Raw genomic sequence first — 19946 nt, forward strand, 5'->3', positions numbered from 1 at the left:
TGATTGACTTGATTGCACAGACCAACTGCCAAGACTGCCAGAATCTCTCGAGTCAAAGCCTCAAAGCTCCACTCCTTCACTGGCCACTTTCCACATTAAAAAGTAGCACAAATAGTGTAGTAGCTTTCATGGGTTGGTTCATCGTTTAGAAATCCTGAAGTGAACTATTGATGGCAGAAGGGAAGAAGCTCTTCCCCTCACCTCTCTCACTGCCAGGGGTGGAAGTTTCCACTTGCTTCAAAAAGGCAACAATGATACCAGTGTCCAAGAAGAATAATGTGGGCTGCCTTAATGACTATCGCCCAGTAGCTTTCACATTGACAGTGATGAAATGCTTTGAGAGGTTGGTCATGACTAGACCGAATTCCTGCCTCAGCAAGGACCTGGACCCATTGCAATTTGCTTATCGCCACAGTGGAGTTCACGTTTTTTCCCTCTGGTCGGATGAGGCTACGCCCATTAATGTATCTCTGTGAACGAGCATGTAATTACAGTGAGCACCCGAAGATATGGACCATCAACACAACACTGTGTGAAGGGAGCCAGCTTATTTATTCAGCTTAGGTCACCAAGAACTACTGCGGCCAAGCATACATAAGGCTCTGGCATTAGTCTCATGATTTTGATTCCCGAAATAAGCAGGATTTTTTAATAAGCAACCTCTTTGTCTCCTATTCTACGTCATCGTATAGAGAAAGCCATTATGCTCTCTCAGCTTTTACGAAACGAAAAAAAAAGCTAGAAATGGATCAGGAAGGGAATAAGTTCAACTTTGCACATGGAGCCCAATCCTCTGCATTCAGTTTAAGGGAGTTTGTTTACTTTCTATGGGAATTGCAAAGATCAAATCCAACTTTGAATCAAATATAATTCCAGGTTACTCACGCAAGACCAAGACACTTAAATAATATTTATATGAAAATGAATCTCTAGGTTGTAGATGGTATACAGACTTTGATAATAAATTTTAACTTTGAATGTTTAGGTCAAAGGGATGTCAATCTTTGTTTTTGTTTAGTTTTTTATGGAAATTCTATTGTATTTCTTCTTGCTGCCTGTAAATGCCCGCAAGAAAATGAATCTCAAGGTAGGATATGGTAACTGAGCAAATTTGATAATAAATTTACTTTGAACTTTGATATACGGAACAAGCGTAAGACGGAAGAAGTGGTCAGCATGGACGAATTAAGTGCTCCAAGCTGATACAGCGGTCTCTGTATACACGTTGCAAGCTGCAACTTTTGTGGGATATGCTCAACCGAGGTTTGGTTTTGAGGATGAAACCTCCTGGTTTAAAAAAAACTTTCCTGAGATCCTTGCAAAGACCTTTGATTACAGATCATTCATACATCCCTTGTTAGGGACTTTGCCTGAGTTCTAAGCAGCGGGTACACTTCAACACACTTTGAGGCGCCATGACCAACGCTATATTTTGTACCTCACTTTGCTTTCCTATTTCAACCAACTAATAATACTAAACGCAAAATTATTTGTTAGATAAATTAACAACAGTGGGGTTGAAACTACTCTGCATTATTTTTGGCTAATCAGGTCCTTGTTGCTGCCACTAGGGCTGGGTCAAGCCAAGCAGAGCTGGGAGTATTGATCTCCTGCTGGCTGTCCCATCACAGCGGTTTCTGTGCTCTCCTCCCGCACACCTTTTGTTTATTTCCAATGTACAGCCTCCAGGTGTCCATGGGTAATTAGCAGGGAAGTTATACTGTGATATTCCAAATGGTCTTGAATACAAAATTAAGGACGTTTGGCTAAGACTAAAGAAATTAAATCAAATAAGATCATGAAATGCCATGACTGAGGAGATGTTGAATTGTTTCTAAAAGAAATTAAATCAAATAAGATCACGAAACGACATGACTGAGAAGATGTTGAATTGGTTCTGTTAGTGGGAAAATCTGGAGCAAGCTAACAGTTAATACTCAAGGGGGTGGTCACTTAAAACTGAGATTAATTTAAGGATTTTTTTTTGCAGAGGATGGTATATCTCTGTATTCTTTGCCCGAGAGGCTGAATTTTTATGGGGGCATTTAGCGAGAAAGTAGGTTTTTCTCTTGAAAGATCAGGGGATTGGTTTAATTGGTTTATTATTACTGTCCAGTACAGTAAAAACTTTGTTTTGTATGCCATCCATACAGATTGGTTCCTTGAGGTTGGTAGTGGGGATAAGCTCCCACTACATATTTAATCCACCCAATGGTGTTCATCTCAAATCGCCCAGCTCCTGGCCTTTTTGTGAGGTGTAGCTACTAAGCCTGGCGAAACCATTTCTACTGATGAGAAGGGGAAAATGCGGATTACTGTCGCCTTAAAACCAGTTACTTCAGGCAGGCAGGGCTCGTCAGCCGTGGTTGGCAGCTCATCAAGGAGAAGGAAAACTCTGATCTCAAACCTCCGCTGTCTCGTGGCTATGCCCACTCACGTGGAAGGCTCCGGAAATAAACCCCGAGGAAAAATCTGAAGCTGGAGTCCCTAAAGCAGTTCTACGTTGAGTTCAACACTGACTGGCAACTCTTGCGACGTTGCTGGTGCCAAACTGTATCAGACTCTGTCGTTCGTTTGGACTCATCAACAGCGAGCAGAGGGAGAGCCTGCTACACGGGCATCAGCTTGCTCTCCATATCACACTGCCCTGACTTGCGTATCATTCATGGTCGACCAGGACCAACCGAGGGCCTCACCATATGGATGACTTGACAACATCAGTCAGGCTCTGTTAGAGGAGTCAAACTGGACACACAGGAGGCTGTGGTAGAACAAAGGACCCTACAGAAAATCCTGGCAATTCTGGACAATGTTTCTCACCCTCTGCATGCCACCTTGGCTGAACAGAGGAGCACGTTTAGTAACAGACTAAGACAACTGCACTGCTCCAAAGAGCGGTATATGAGGTCATTCTTACCCTTGGCCATTAGGCTGTATAATGAGTCAACCTATAGCCAGGGAAATGATGACCCCTCCCGTTAGACTGTTTGTGGTAACTTATTTTTATTCTTTCTACTTCCCTTCTTTTTTTTTTAACACATTCAGAAAGACTTTAATTGGATTTGATTCAGGCACTCAAACACTCCTACTGGGTGCTTTAATTGTACATTTCACCCAAACAATTCTTAAAGCCTAAGCAAGCTTCTACACACAACCAGATGGATAACTTTACAGAATCAGCATGGATTGGATGGACTATTTATCTCTTTCTGCATTGTCATGTGTGAAGCCAGGCAGAGCTGCAGAACAGATGATGCTAATGAGAGAGATAATGAAAGACAATTGAGAAACATTCAAAATGCTAACAAGAGAAAAGAGGGAGATTAACGAGAAAGAGACACAATTCAGATGTTGGCATCTGCCACAGACCGTTTGCTTTGAACCTGAACTGTTTGAAGTTTGATGGACAGGTGATACCCCATCAGGAGGATAAAAATAGGGGGTTTGCTAAGGCATGACACACATGCCACAAGACCCTGGAAAGAGCAGTGTGCCCCACAAGTTGGTGGGAGTTTGGAGGACCGGTTCATGGGAATCGATCAGAGGCTCACAGGGTGTAAAGGTACGATCGGTGGGAACCTGGTGTGTGTCCGCCCTTGCCTGGGTGCCGGGTTCACCATGGAAGAATGATTGTATCCGGAACGGAGGGGACACAGTTGGTGACCACAGCTGGATCAGAAGGCATTGAAAGGTTTGCCTGAAACCATATATATATACCTCTCCCTCTCCCTCCCCCCCCCCACCCACCCCCAATGGTACAACAGTGAATACTTTGAACTGCACTAGACTGAATTAAACTCTGCTTCACCTTAAGACTGATCATTTTACCCCTAGACTGCGATAGAGCTTGGTTGATTCCTATTACCCTATTTCTGTGTATATGTGTATACTATCATTGCTAACCTGTTACATTTATATCCTTGCGGTTAGTGTACTGTGTTATTTATTTCTTTAATAAAACTTCATTAGTTCCTAGTAATCACAGACTCCAACAAGTGTTCCATTTCTGCTGGTTTGGCAACCCAGTTACGGGGTACGTAACAGCATTATATCAATTCTGAGATTCCACAATTCCCATTCTGATGAAAGGTAGTTGTCTCAACTGTTTCTCTCTGTAGCTGTTGCCTGGCCTGCTGAATGTATCTCACATTTTGCTTTTGATCTCAAATCTTTTCATTTTCATCACAATATTTTGTTAAAACTTCCCATGATACAACTAGTTTATAATCAAATGTTTCCCACCTCACCAGCAGGCTGTAAAATAGCCATTGGGTCTTAGAATTATTACTTCAGTGCATCAAGCTGACATCAGCTCTCTGTTGACCCATTCAGCCAATCACATTCCCTGCTTTCCCCCGTATGTTTATAAGCTGATTTCCTTCAGGTGCTATTCCAATTTCCTTCTGAAATCATTGATTGCCCATATTCATAGGTGGCAAGCTGTCAGCTCTTGCTAAACAAAGTTCTACCTCACATTCCTATCTAATCTTTTTACTGAAACAACCCCAGATTCTCCAACAAAATTTGTAGCTCTATTCCTGGAAGCATCTTCACAAATCTGATCAGCATACAAAGGCTTCATTTTCTTAAGTGTGATGACCAGAACAGTATGCATACTTTATAAAACATTCAACACAACTTTCCTAGTTTTGTACTTTATACATGGCATCTAAGATCCTTACACTTTACCATTTATTCTTAATATAATCAAAGATCTACACAAATGAACCTCCAGGTTTCTTGGTTCCAGTCCACTTTCAGGTTGTGCCTTCAAGTCTATGTTGCTTCTCCCCATCTACTAGAGCAAAAGGGCAAACTTCAGTTTCTTCCTTTGTTAAAAGTCCATGTTCACTTTCTATAACATGAAATCTAGGAAACACTCAACATCCATTCCCTAACAGCATCAGTAACTCCTAAGCACAGAATCCAAGCTGAAGTGATTTTATCTCAATACCAGCATTCTGAAATTCCCACAGGATGTAAGAAATACAAACAACAGGTTTCATTTAATCAAAAACCCCCAGAAACTATTCCCACTTTTAGATGAATATACTAACCCGAGACAAGTATTAGGTTTCAGATCTTGCTGCTTCCTGTTCCTTTGGACCACATCTTTAAACACAAACTTTTTGTTGGCAGTCCAAAGGGTTACCCGTCTGACCACGTTTCCACTCAAAGGGCCAAGTTGCACCGTCCCTCAGTGATAACAATATTAGTGTTCTTAAAGACATCATGAATTCTCTCAGCAACTTTATTCCAGCTGAGTTTGTCCAATCCACATCCAATCCTGGGCTCTGTAGACTTTCATAAGTTGGCTTTTGAAAGGCTTTCTTTTTAGTAATCAGATAGTAAATGTATCTTTGGTTTTTCTTCAGCACTGCCACTTCTCCCGTTTTCTTCTTCTGGATTGAAACTGATTTCTGAATGCAAGTGCTATCCCTGCTGCAGTATGCAGTCCTCACTGATGCAGTGTGCCAGTGATTCTTCTGCTGGACATTGGAACAGAGCACCAGTCACGTACGAGATAGCAAAGCCATTGTGCTTTGGTGCTCTCTCAGTACAATCCATCCTTTTGGTCATCCTACGTGCACAGATGGCAGAGTCAGACTGTAAACCAAATGAAAATTAAAGGACTGGACGAGTCCAGCCGGGCCGGCCAACGACACTGGGAAGGGGTCCGTATTGTGCCCCTAATTCTCTTCTAATACTGTATTTATATCTGTGCGTTTGTACTGTAGTTTCCTTTGGGATCAATATAGTATCTATCTATTCAAATGCATCGAGATAGTAGAAGGGAAAAGCAACGGCAGAATAAGGAATATAGAGTTATAGTTACACTACAGGAAACTTGTAGTACAGGTCGGCAAAAAGATACAGGCCGTGACGAGGTAGATTGTGAGGTCTCCCGGACGCAAGAACGCCAGACTGCTAATAGATTTAAAGTCAAGCGGAACTAGTATAGATAAGAATGGAGCGGATCAACCATGGCCATATTGAATGGCGGGCAGGCTTAAGAGGCTTATCTCCTCCTATTTATTTTGCTCTTATGAGATTGTATCGGACTTCGGCCGGACATCATTTGATGGACATTTTGGTCTCCCTCTGTTATGTGGAAAATGCTCGGTAGTCACCACAGCACAGTTTCACTGGATTGAAGAAAAGCCATGTATATTTACCTACGCACACTGGGGTTTAGGAGAATGGCCACGGAGACGGACAAGGGATGGATGCAGTGAACGCCCAGAAGTTGCCTCTTTCAGCAGAAGAGCTGGAAACTCGGCAGGTAAAGCCACGGCTGGACTAATTGGGAGATGAGAAGTTACCACGGAATTCTTTTCAAGGGGCAGTAGATGCTTGGTGCTACGGAGAATACCCGAGGCCGAGATCGATAGATTTATCGACATCAAAGGAATTAGGAGATATGGGGAGGGGAAGTAGATCTACAGGAGCCCAGCGAATGGTGCGGCACGCCTGAGGAGCTGTACACCCCCAACGCCCCTCCCGCACTTTAGCTTCTTACAGTAACTTGCATCCCTTCCTCGCTACAACCTGCAAGCCGATTGCCGGTAAAACTTAATGGGACGATCGGACTTAATTTGCGTTTCACTTGGGCAAACGGATGTGGACGGACGAATATCCCGAGAGGTAAGGCCGGCCTTTGTCGCCCTCTCGTGGTCGCTAAGTATAGCTGCACAAACATTCTTAAACTGTTCCCTCCAGTTTCACTCATCTTTCCAGTTCAACTCTCTGCCACGTCGACTCGCGACGCAGAATCCCCCACTCCAAGAGGTTCGCATTCAACGAAATGTAACGGTATCAATTTCCTGTTTTCGTCGAAAGTAGTCTCGCGGCTTTTATTTTGTGTTGAGCGGGGTCAAAAGTGGACAGATTTGCGGAAAATATCGTTTATGGTTTAGTCCATGTAACTAATCAAACATTGAAGGAGATAGGGAAATTATTTTTTTTGGAAATGTCTTTAGGCCACAAATATTAAACAACGGAACACGCTAAGCTAAGAAGATCATAGATTTCGTTTTACTAGATGCTGACGATTGAGATTTTTGTCTTAATACAATATTCGTGAAGTTCTGACACGCATTTTATTCCGATAATTTAGTTATAAACTTTAGTAAATAAAACTAAATAGAAACGTTGTTACTTTGGCATCCTGGAAGAAAAATGTTAAAGGTTACAATTCGCATCTGTAGTGTATGAAATAAAAATATCGCAACTGTTTACTTACTGGGAAGGTTGAGATTAGAATGCCGTTTGGGCCAAAGCAGCAACAGTGCAAATACGATAAAGCTTTGCGAATGGTTACAATGTGTTTGAATTAGGTGGTATCCCTGATGCCAATTGCTTTTGGTGTTCGAATTTGTTTTGTACAATTGGATGGACATTCAACAAGAAATATCGTGCACGCAGGATATAATAAACAGAAGCGATTCCGCAGATGCTGGAAATCCGGAGCAACACACACAAAATGCTGGAGAAACTCGGCAGGTCAGGCAGCATCTATGGAGAGGAATAAACAGTCGACGTTTCTGGCTGAGACCCTTCATCAGGACTGGAAGGGGAGGGGGAGGAAGCCAGAGTAAGCAGGGCGGGGGGGGGGGGGGAGAGGAAGGAGTACAAGCTGGCAGGTGATAGATGAAGCCAGGTGAGGGGGAAGGTAGGTGGGTCGGGGAGCCAGAGGAATGAAGTACGAAGCTGGGAGGTGATGGGTGGAAAAGGAAAGGGCTGAATGTACACAGGAGCAGTGTATAAATCAGCCCACTTCTGATATCTCACCAGTTTTAATTTTACATCAAGTCTTTCTGGATTTTCCCCCTGGTCCGGTTATCCAATCATTTTGATGAATCACATTTGCAACTCCCTCTCATATGCTGACCCGAAGGTCTTCCTCATGAACCCAGACAGCAAGTGCTAACGAGCTGGTGAACCAAGGAAAATGTCACAGTCAAACCCAGGCTTGTTATGGTAATGAAGAGCTGCCACCTTTAAGTATGACATGGAGTTTAATTGACTACGTATTTCAGAAGTCACTGTCACCTTCCTGTCAGTTTGATCCAGTCTGGCCATTCTTCTCTGACCTCTCTTATGAACAGGGCATTCACAGGATATGTTTTTAGTTTTTTGTACCATTCTCTGAAAGCTCTAGAGACTTGTGTGTGAAACTCCCAGGAGAGCAGCAGTTTCTGAGATACTCAAACCACCCCATCTGGCACCACAATCATTCTGCAGTCAAAGTCACTTAGATCACATTTCTTCCCCATTCTGATATTTGGCCTGAACAACAACTGAACCTCTTGACCATGTCTGCATGCTTTTGTGCATCAAGTTGCTACCCACGTGATTGGCTGATTGGATATTTACATCGACATGATTGGCTGATTAGATATTTACATTGACGAGCAGGTGTGCAGATTTACCCATAAAGTGGCCACTGAATGTGTTGCCATATACCACTTTTAGATTCATTTTCTCACAGATATATTCAAGAAGATAAAGTAATAGTATAGAATTTACATAAATAAAGCCTGACTGATGTGCCTAAAGAAGACAAATATGCAAATTAAAATAATTTTGAGAACGCGAGCCCTTGATAACAAGCCTGTAGGCTGTGGAATCAGATCAGAGTCAAAGGGAATGAAGTTGATGGGACAGTGCCAGAAATGGGTGGGAAGATTAGGTCATGTGCACAATTAAATCATGGTTATGTTCCCCAAATATTACCCTCCTCCCTTTCTATTATTGTGATTGCACTCACTATCCCGTCAGTATTAAGCCCACTGTTTGTTGTCCTTGTGCTAATCCTTTGGGTTTAGTTCTACATGGAGTCATAAACGACTCAGTGTGTTGAGCAGCATCTGTAGGGGGAGGGGAGGATTCGATATCTCAGGTCAAAACCCTGCGTCAGGACATTCTTTTCCTCCTGCAGGTGTTGCTCAACGCACTGAGTTTCCCCAGCACAATGATTATTCCACCATCTGATGTCTCCTGTGTCTTCCCTGACCGTGCGGGCATCTCCTGTAGATTAGGTACTCATTGCCTTTAACTTCAGTTGTTTCAGGGGAGGTTGCTGGTAGAACGGGTGGAGTGCAGAAGAAAGCGGGTGCTCTTACCTTCTGATGGAGTGCTGGATCTTTCGGTGGGCAGCATTCAGAGGACAGAGGACCATCGTCAAGCCACAATGGGAGGTTGTTGGTCAACACCAGGAGTGAGGGGATCGTTATTTGGATGAAGTGCCTCAAAAACAAATTAATTACCTCACAGGCAGCCTCAAGGTCAGTGACTTCCTTGTCAAATTCCTGTCTGTGCTATATCTCACACCTTGCTGCATGCAGTGCACTCCTGTCCCAATTGCTATCAGTCACACCTACTATCTAACATTCATAGTCTTTATCATAATCTCATCACTATTTCAAACCACAGCCCAGCACACTGTGAGTTATTCATCCATAACTGGGACATCCTGCAGGAAAATGGCAATACTTTCTGTTTTTGTGTAGGGCAAAACATGGGGCAACTGATTGCAATAGCCACAGATAGATAAGAAACAATTATGTGTCCATTAGCTCAACAGTCCAGTATCATATCCCACATAAATTTACAGTGTAGAAGGAAGACGTTTCGCTCTCATTCCCATGTAAATCCATATCCCCACACCTTCCTATAACATATTCTTTCTCTGCTTGATCTTTCTTTCTTAATCTTTTTATTGATTTAAAAAAATATAAATACAATGAAGAGGAGAATTAGTTCAAATATATATATCAGTAATGAAGATTAAAATAGACATTGTCAAAATCATAGATATTGTTAAACTAGTATAAAATATATAATTTAAAAAAAGGAAATAACGATTCTCCTCTTACCAGTTTAAAAGGAGAAAGGAAAAAAAAACATTGGGTTTTAAATGAAAAGAAAAAAACCCACTACACCGTATATAAAAAAAAAAAAAAAGAACAAACAAAACAAAAAAGGGACTGGGCAGTCCATTTTGAGGATATGACCAAAAGAAGAAGAGAAAAAGACTTTCTGATCAAATCTAAAACTTCAAAAGAAAAGATTGAAAGAATAATAAATCAAATTAAATGAAAATATTGGATAAAAGGTTGCCATATTTGTTCTAATTTAAAGGATGTATCAAATGTCCGACGACTTATTTTCCCTAAACTTAAACAGGACATAATGGAGGAAAGCCAATAAAAGACCGTAGGTGGATTAGAATCCTTCCGCTTCAGTAAAATGGCTCTCCTAGCCAGTAAGGTCGAAAAGGCTATCATATGTTGAGCGGAAACAGGAATATTTCCTGCTTCCAATGGGATTCCGATGCAACCAATTTCCCCTGGGATCAATAAAGTATGACTATGATAATCCCAAAAATTGCCGAAAGCAAATGAGGTTGTAAATCCAGATCCAAAGCTCTTGATAGTGTTTTAATCTCTCCAAAAGTTATCTAGCTTTATACAAGACCAATACATATGAATTAAAGTGGCTAGCTCAGTATTACATCTGTCACAAATAGGATTAATATTAGAGAAATTATACACGCTAGTTTATCCTTTGACATATGGGCCGGATGCACTACCTTGAACTGTATCAAGGAATGACGGGCAAACATAGATGAGTTATTAACCGAATGAAAAATTTTACTCCATATATTATATGAAAATGACTCTTGAAGTTCTGATTCCCAAGTGCGTTTAATTTTATCATTAGATATTATTAGTAAACTCGATAACCGTTTATAAATTATAGCTATCAACCCTTTTTGAAATGGTTTAAACTGAAAGACAACATCTGTCATATTAGGTGGATAAGCAGAAGGGTAATTTGGTAACAAACCACGTAAAAAAATCCATATTTTTAAATATCTAGAAAAGTGTACATTAGATAAATCATATTTTTCCACTAACTGAGAAAAAGACGTTAAGCAGTCCCCTAAAAACAAATCTGAAAAAGTTATTATTCCCTTGGTTTTCCAAATTAAGAAGGCCTTATCCAAAATTGATGCTTTAAAAATTAATTGAGGTAGATCTCCGCATGATCTACCTACCACTCACCACACAATGAGGACATATACAGTATCCAGATAGCTTGCCACTTCCGAGTTCAAAGTACAATTCATCATATGTTACCATTAGATTCATTTTCTTGCGAGCATTTACAGGAAAATAAAGAAATACAGCAGAATTTATGAAAAACTAGAAATAAAAGACTTGACAAACAACCAATGTGCAAAAGAAGACAAATAGTGCAAATAATAACAAAAAGTAAATAAACAATACAAGTTATAGAAATAGGTTGACTATAAGTGAGTCTATAGGTTGGGGATAATGGAGGCTAAAAAATTGCACATGGTGGAATACTGAAGCTGCAATATTTCATATGTTGAGTTCAAAGTTCACAGTAAATTGATTATCAAAGTACATATATGTCACCATATAGGACCCTGAGTTCTGTTTCCTTGCAGGCAAATCCAACAGCCATAATTGAATCACTGGAAGACCACACCCAACAGGGCGAACAAATAACCAATGTGCAAAATACAACAAACTGTGGAAATTAAAAAAAGAGAAAAACAGATAGTAGTAATAAATAACTAAGTAATAAATATCGAGAACTCGAGATGAAGAATCCTTGAAAGTGAGTCCATAGGTTGCGGGAACAATTCCATGATGGGGCAAGTGAAGTTGAATGAAGTATCCTCTCTGGTTCAAGAGCCTGATGTTTGAGGGGCAATAAGTGTCCCTGAAACTGGTGTGTGAGTCCTGGGGCTCCTGTACCTCTTCCTGATGGCAGCAGGCCAAAGAGAGCTCTATAATGAAGCTGGATAGATTCTACACTGAGCAATGGAGCCTGGTAAATCTCTAGCTCACTCCTGTCGTTAGATTCCGACTTGAGGAAGGACATTCTTGCTATTGAGGGAGTGCAGCGTAGATTCACGAGGTTAATTCCTGGGATGGCAGGACTGTCAGATGTTGAAAGATTGGAGCGACTGGACTTGTATACACTGGAACTTAGGAGGATGAGAGGGGATCTGATTGAAACATATAAGATTATTAAGGGATTGGACACACTAGAGGCAGGAAACATGTTCCTGATGTTGGGGGAGTCCAGAACCAGAGGCCACAGTTTAAGAATAAGGGGTAGGCCATTTAGAATGGAGTTGAGGAAAAACTTTTTCACCCAGAGAGTTGTGGATCTGTGGAATGCTCTGCCTCAGAAGGCAGTGGAGGCCAATTCTCTGGATGCTTTCAAGAAAGAGTTAGATAGAGCTCTTAATGATAGCGGAGTCGAGGGATATGGTGCACATGTGCCGGTCGTGCATGCGGCTGGTTACAGTTGCTCCGTAGTGTTAAGCTTTTTAACTTAGTTATTTGTTGTATTTTTTTCTCACGGTAACACGTTGAAGCTGCACCCTCTCTAACATGCTGGTGGAGAGAGTTTTACTTGTTTTTTTAGCGCTGGAATTAGTTACATTCAGACACGTCTCGTTAGCGTGCCAGCAGGATGGCCGCATTGTGTATTCAAGGGACCAATTGATTGCACTCATGCCGGCTGGTTTATTGAGCAGAGCAGCGGACATCCCAGCTGAAATCTGGAGGAAAGCACACAGAGGATGCAGAGGGGGATCAAAGAGGCGAGGGAAGAGGACCGGGTCGAGACAACAGAGGCTTATGGAGAAGAGAAGTTATAAGTCGTGTCTCCCCTCTCTCATCATGGGAAATGTGAGATCGCTGGGGAATAAAATGGATGAACTGACGGCGCTTGTCAGGAGTCAGAGAACATTTCAGGAGAGCAGTGTCATGTGCTTCACTGAGACGTGGCTGCGCGAGGACATACCCGATCAAAGCATTTCCATAGAGGGCTTCCAGACTGTTCGAGCTGACCGGAATTGCACTGAGAGCGGTAAGCGTAAAGGAGGGGGGCTGGCGGTTCTGGTAAATAACAGATGGTGCAATCCTGGGCATATTACAATCAAGGAACGTGCCTGTACCCGGATATTGAACTTTTTGCTGTTGGACTCGGGCCATATTATTTGCCAAGGGAAATCTCGCATGCAATTGTGTACATCCCTCCCTCTGCCAACCCGACGTCAGCGTGTAACATCATTTACACCGCCATAGCCAGGTAACAAACCCAGCAACCGAGTGCCCTCATTACCATCTCGGGTGACTTCAGCCAGGTTACCATGGCTAGAACACTGCCCAACTTCACGCAGTGTGTGAGCTGTACAACCAGAGGGGAGAGGACTCTGGATTTGATGTACGCTAACGTTAAGGATGCATACAGCTCCTCTCCTCTTCCCCCCACTGGGAAGGTCAGATCACAACCTGGTGCATCTAAAACCCTGCTATGTGCCTCTGGTGAAGAGTAAACCTGCAACCTCGAGGACAGTGAGGAAATGGTCAGAGGAGGCTTATGAGGTGCTCCAGGGTTGTTTTGATGTGACAGACAGGCAGGCACTCTGTGAGCCACACGGAGAGGATATTGATGGGCTCACAGAATGCATCACTGATTACATTAACTTCTGTGTGGACTGCAATGCTCCGACAAGAACTGTCCTTTGTTATTCAAATAACAAGCTATGGGTGACAAAGGACATTAAGGACATCCTGAATGTTAAAAAGAGGGCATTTAGAGATGGAAATAGGGAGGAGCTGAGGGAAATACAGAGGGACCTGAAAGCCAGGATCAGGGAGGCTAAAGACCGGTACTGGAGGAAGATTGAGTGGAAACTCCAGCAGAACAACATGAGAGAGGTCTGGAGGGGGATGAGGACCATCACTGGGTTTCCGCAAACTAGCAACAGAGGAGCTGAAGGCAGTGTGGACAGGGCCAACGAACTTAAACCTGTTCTTTAACAGATTTGACATTGTGACCCCTGCCCATCCCCCACATGAGCCATCTGTTGTCGGCCCCCAACCAACACATATTCCACTCTCCCCTCCTCACAGTCCCCCACCCTGCTGTCATGACTATACCCCTTCCCCACACGAAACCACCACAGTGGGCTTCACAGCTGAACAGGTGAGAACCCAACCCAAGCAAGGCAGCAGGACCGGATGTTGTCAGTACCAGGGTGCTCAAAGCCTGTGCCCCTCAGCTATGTGGAGTACTTCGCCATGTGTTCAACCTGATCCTGAGGCTCCGGAGGGTTCCTGTACTGTGGAAGACGTCCTGCCTCGTCCCTGTGCCGAAGACGCCGCGCCCCAGCGGCCTCAATGACTACAGACTGGTGGCATTGACCTCCCACATCATGAAGACCTTGGAGAGACTTGTTCTGGAGCTGCTCCGGCCTATGGTCAGGCCACACTTAGATCCCCTCCAGTTCGCCTACCAGCCCCGACTAGGAGTTGAGGATGCCATCGTCTACCTGCTGAACCGTGTCTATGCCCACCTGGACAAGCTAGTGAGCACTGTGAGGGTCATGTTTTTTGACTTCCCCAGTGCGTTCAGCACCATCCGCCCTGCTCTGCTGGGGGAGAAGCTGACAGCGATGCAGGTGGATGCTTCCCTGGTATCATGGATTCTTGATTACCTGACTGGCAGACCACAGTATGTGTGCTTGCAACACTGTGTGTCTGACAGAGTGATCAGCAGCACTGGGGCTCCACAGGGGACTGTCTTGTCTCCCTTTCTCTTCACCATTTACACCTCGGGCTTCAAGTACTGCACAGAGTCTTGTCATCTTCAGAAGTTTGTGGATGACTCTGCCATAGTTGGATGCATCAGCAAGGGAGATGAGGTTGAGTACAAGTCTATGGTAGGAAACTTTGTCACATGGTGTGAGCAGAATTATCTGCAGCTTAATGTGAAAAAGACTAAGGAGCTGGTGGTAGACCTGAGGAGAACTAAGGTACCAGTGACCCCTGTTTCCATCCAGGGGGTCAGTGTGGACATGGTGGAGGATAACAGATACCTGGGGATACGAATTGACAATAAACTGGACTGGTCAAAGAACATTGAGGCTGTCTACAAGAAGGGTCAGAACCGTCTCTATTTCCTGAGGAGACTGAGGTCCTTTAATATCTGCCGGACGATGTTGAGGATGTTCTACGAGTTTGTGGTGGCCAGTGCTATCATGTTTGCTGTTGTGTGCTGGGGCAGCAGGCTGAGGGTAGCAGACACCAACAGAATCAACAAACTCATTCGTAAGACCAGTGATGTTGTAGGGATGGAACTGGACTCTCTCACGGTGGTGTCTGAAAAGAGGATGCTGTCTAAGTTTCATGCCATCTTGGTCAATGTCTCCCATCCACTACATAATGTACTGGGTGGGCACAGGAGTACATTCAGCCAGAGACTCATTCCACCAAGATGCAGCACAGAGCGTCATAGGAAGTCATTCCTGCCTGTGGCCATCAAACTTTACAACTCCTCCCTTGGAGGGTCAGACACCCTGAGCCAATAGGCTGGTCCTGGACTTATTTCATAATTTACTGGCATAATTTACATATTACTATTTAACTTTATGGTTCTATTACTATTTATTATTGTGCAACTGTAACAAAAACCAGTTTCCCCCGGGATCAATAAAGTATGACTATGACTATATGGGGAGAAGGCAGGAACGGGGTACTGATTGTGGTTGATCAGCTACGATCACAGTGAATGGCGGTGCTGGCTCGAAGGGCTGAATGGCCTACTCCTGCACCTGTTGTCTATTGTCTGTTGTCTATTGCCACAGTAACAGAGGTTTTTTGGTTAATGTGAAGAAAGAAAGAGGGAAAACAATTTGAGGAAAAACGACATTCCCCCGAGCAGTTTGATTGTTGCTCCAGATTTCAGCATCTGCTGTATTTTATGTCTCTTGCCCACCACTGTGCCATAGAGTCATAGAACACTACAGCACAGAAACAGGCCCTTTGGCCTATCTAGTCTGTGCCAGACTATTATTCTGCCCAGTCCCATTGACCTGCACCCAGACCATAACTCTCCATACCCCTCCCATCCACGTACCTATCCAAATTTCTCTTAAGTGTTGAAGTCAAACCCACATCCACCACCTCTGCTGGCAGCTCGTTTCTTGCTCTCACTGCCCTCTGAGTGAAGGTCACCGTCATGATCCCCTTAAGCATTTTATCTTTCACTCCTAACATGACCAGTTCTCGTCTCACCCAACCTCAGCGGAAAAGAGCTTGCTTGCACTTACCCTCATAATTTTGTATAATTTTTTAGCTGCTGAACATCTCTGGATTCCTTTAAAGTGCTGTTGCCGAAATCCTTTTCTAGCAGCATTTTTTTCTAGCTCAGGCAGATACCTGTGAACCTCTGCCTTGCCTGCTGACTGATGAGGGAGTGAGGGAGTGTGCGGGAGTGGGATAGATCAGATGGCTGAGTGGAACCTCTGCTTTGCCTGCTGACTGATGAGGGAGTGAGGGAGTGTGCGGGAGTGGGATAGATCAGATGGCTGAGTGGTGTCATAACCACACCCTTGTACTCAAGGATCTGATTGTGGACTTTGATGTCTTTGGTATACTGGAGGAAACTGGGGCACCCAGAGGAAATCCACATGGTTGCTGGGAAATCTGTGCAACCTCATCAAAAACAGCGCCTTGGAATAGATAGGGACTTGAGCTGCTGGGGTTATGCAGTGGTGGCACCAACTTTTGCAGCACTGTGCCCCCCTAGGTTGGTTCAGCTGCCTTGGAATTTGTGACCAGGATTAGCAGAGCTCTTTGAAGGTCCTGATAAAGTTCCCATCAAATCTCTTGTTTTTCACTGTACTTATCCTGCTGTCTCTTCTGAAGTTTGGTGATGGTGCGAGGATATGTCTCCTAGTTGTGTGCACTTCTGGTCACCTAGCTATAGAAAGGATGTCATTAAGCTGGAAAGGGTTTGGTGCAGAAAAAAAATTCACAAGGACATTATCGGATCTGAGTTATAAGGAGGGATTGTACAGGCTGGGTTTTTTTTCCGTTGGAGTGTAGGAGGCAGAGAGGTGACCTTATAGAGATGTATGAAATCCATGAGGGGTGTAGATGAGGCAAATTGTCTTTTTCAATTGAATTGAAGTGAATTTATTTAAATCTTACATCTGTCCCGCAACGTGAGGGAGTAAAAATCTTTGTGTTATGACTCAGTTGCAATGTACAGACATGTGAATTTATGGGTCTGTTGGCTTGTAGAAAGAAGCTGTCCCATAGCCTGTTAGTCCTGGCTTTAATGATGCAGTACCATTTGCCAGACAGAAACAGCTGAAGCAGGTTATGGTTGGGGTGATCTTCCAGGCCTCCTTTCTGCACCTGCTGCTATCAATGGAGAAACGTTCACACCTACAGATGTGCTGGGCTGTCCCAGGGTAGGGCAGTCTAAAACTAGAGGAAGAAGCTTTAAGGTGAAGGGGAAAAATTAACAGGAGACTTGAGGGGGATTGGGGGATCATTGTTGTGTGGAATGAGCTGCCAGAGGAAACTGTAGAATTGGGTACAATTGCAATATTGAAAATATCATCAAAATCAGGTTTAATATCACTGGCATATGTCGTGAAATTGTTGTTATGTGGCAGCAGTACATTGCAATACATAATAACAAAAACAGTAAATTATACACACACACACACACTCACACGTATAGGTAAAGGTTAAATAAGTAGCGCAAAAAGAGAGAGAAAAAAAGAAAAAGTGGTGAGGTGGTGTTCACGGGTTCAATGTCCATTCAGAAACCTGATGACAGAGGGGAAGAAGCTGTTCCTGAATCTCTGAGTATTTGTCTTCAGGCTCCTGTACTTTTTTCTTGATGGTAGCAATGATAAGAGGGCATGTGAGGGTGGCAGGGGTCGGAAATGATGGGCACTGCCTTTCTGAGACACTGCCCCTCGAAGATGACTTGGATATTACACAGGCTAGTACCTATGGTGAAACTGACTAACTTTACAACTCTCTGCAGCTTACTTTGATCCTGTGCAGTAGCCCCCCCACCCCATACCAGGCAGTGATGCAGACAGTTAGAAAGCTGTCCACAGTACATCTGTAGATCTGCAGAAATTTGTGATTGAGTTTGGTGAGACACCAAATCTCCTCAAACTCCTAATGAAATGTAGGCACTGTTGTGCAGTCTTTGTAACTGCGTCGATATGTTGTGCCCAGGATAGATCCTCAGAGATGTTAACACCCAGGAACTTGAAACTGCTCACACTTTTCACTTCTGACCCTTTGATAAGGACTGGTGTGTGTTCTGTCATTCTACCCCTCCTGAAGTCCACAAACAATCCTTTGGTCTTACTGACGCTGAGTACAAAGTTGTTGTTGCGACACCACTCAAACAGCTGATCCTTCTCACTTCTGTCGCCCTCAAATTGAAACAGGTTTGTGTGTAGCGAAAGTTTAGAGGGAAGTGGGCCAAATGTAGGAAAACGGTGCTGGTCAGGCAACTTGGTTGGTGTGGATGAGTTTAGCTGAAGGGGCAGTTTGCATTCTGTCAAACTCTTGAGTCTGTTCAGTCGACCAAAGATGCTATATAAAAACAGCTGTGGCAAAAGGAGGGTTCCAGGTTTTCCTCAAATTGTTTCCCCCCCTTTCTTTCCTCACATTAATCAATACACTTCTGTTACTCCAGCAGTAGGAACTTAATTAGGAGAACGTGGCAGAGATTTATCAAGCTCCATTACTCGTTGTAGGATCTATCCTACCTCCAACACTCAACCCATAAGACCATAAGACATAGGATCAGAATTAGGCCATTTGGAACATCAAGTCTGCTCCGCATTTTGATCATGGCTGATTTACAGTACTGTGCCAAAGTCTTATACACATATATAGTATATAATTAGGGTGTCTAAGATTTTTGCATTGTACACAAGTAATTTTATGTATTGCACTGTACTACTGCCACAAACAAAAAACAAATCTCCTGACATAAGTGAGCGATGATAAACCTGATTCTGATATGGGTCTCTGTTGTGGACGGAGAGTGGGAAGGGAGTAGGAAGACGGGAATCATGGATGGGAAAAGGGGAAGGGAGAAGGGAGGGAGCAGGGAGCACCAGAGGGACATTCTGTAATGATCAATAAACCAATTGTTTGGAATCAAATGACCTTGCCTGGTGTCTCAAGGCTGGGTGTGCCTGGACCTGTGCCACCCCCTGCCATATTGATCGGCACCTGATTAGTTCCAAGGGTTTAGATGGGGCAGAGTTTGTTAAGTGTGTCCAGGATGGATTCCTGTCACATTATGTGGACAGGCTGACCAGGGGAAATGCCATACTAGATCTAGTACTAGGTAATGAACCGTGTCAAGTCACAGATCTCTCAGTGGGTGAGCATCTGGGGGACAGTGACCACCGCTCCCTGGCCTTTATAATTATAATGGAAAAGGATAGAATCAAAGAGGACAGGAAAATTTTTAATTGGGGAAAGGCAAATTATGAGGCTATAAGGCTAGAACTTGCGGGTGTGAATTGGGATGAAATGTGCTATGGACATGTGGTCGATGTTTAGAGATCTCTTGCGGGATGTAAGGGATAAATTTGTCCCGGTGAGGAAGATAAAGAATGGTAGGGTGAAGGAACCATGGGTGACAAGTGAGGTGGAAAATCTAGTCAGGTGGAAGAAGGCAGCATACATGAGGTTTAGGAAGCAAGGATCAGATGGGTCTATTGAGGAATATAGGGAAGCAAGAAAGGAGCTTAAGAAGGGGCTGAGAAGAGCAAGAAGGGGGCATGAGAAGGCCTTGGGGAGTAGGGTAAAGGAAAACCCCAAGGCATTCTTCAATTATGTGAAGAAAAAAAGGATGACAGGAGTGAAGGTAGGACCGATTAGAGATAAAGGTGGGAAGATGTGCCTGGAGGCTGTGGAAGTGAGTGAGGTCCTCAATGAATACTTCTCTTCGGTATTCACCAATGAGATGGAACTTGATGATGGTGAGGACAATATGAGTGAGGTTGATGTTCTGGAGCATGTTGATATTAAGGGAGAGGAGGTGTTGGAGTTGTT

General features: G+C 43.6%; 2 protein-coding genes across 8 annotated transcripts in view; one reads left to right on the forward strand and one right to left on the reverse strand.

The window, feature by feature from the left end:
- Positions 1–5158, reverse strand: part of sgk2a (serum/glucocorticoid regulated kinase 2a) — a 54056-nt gene extending 48898 nt beyond the window's left edge. The window contains exon 1 of the mRNA XM_072277265.1: positions 5058–5158. The gene's annotated coding sequence lies outside the window, so the exon portion shown is untranslated. The remainder of the gene's footprint in view (positions 1–5057) is intronic.
- Positions 5159–6727: 1569 nt separating this feature from the next.
- Positions 6728–19946, forward strand: part of slc2a10 (solute carrier family 2 member 10) — a 61953-nt gene continuing 48734 nt past the window's right edge. For 2 of the 7 annotated variants that reach the window (XM_072242577.1, XM_072242549.1), the window contains exons 1-2: positions 6743–6813; positions 9065–9287. The gene's annotated coding sequence lies outside the window, so the exon portion shown is untranslated. Of the gene's footprint in view, positions 6814–9064; positions 9288–12883; positions 12919–19946 lie in introns of those variants that run through there. The other 5 variants (XM_072242560.1, XM_072242569.1, XM_072242584.1 and 2 more) reach the window with 5 other exon arrangements.

The sequence above is a fragment of the Mobula birostris genome, chromosome 2 (genome assembly GCF_030028105.1).
Source record: "Mobula birostris isolate sMobBir1 chromosome 2, sMobBir1.hap1, whole genome shotgun sequence".
Classification (NCBI taxonomy): Eukaryota; Metazoa; Chordata; class Chondrichthyes; order Myliobatiformes; family Myliobatidae; genus Mobula; species Mobula birostris.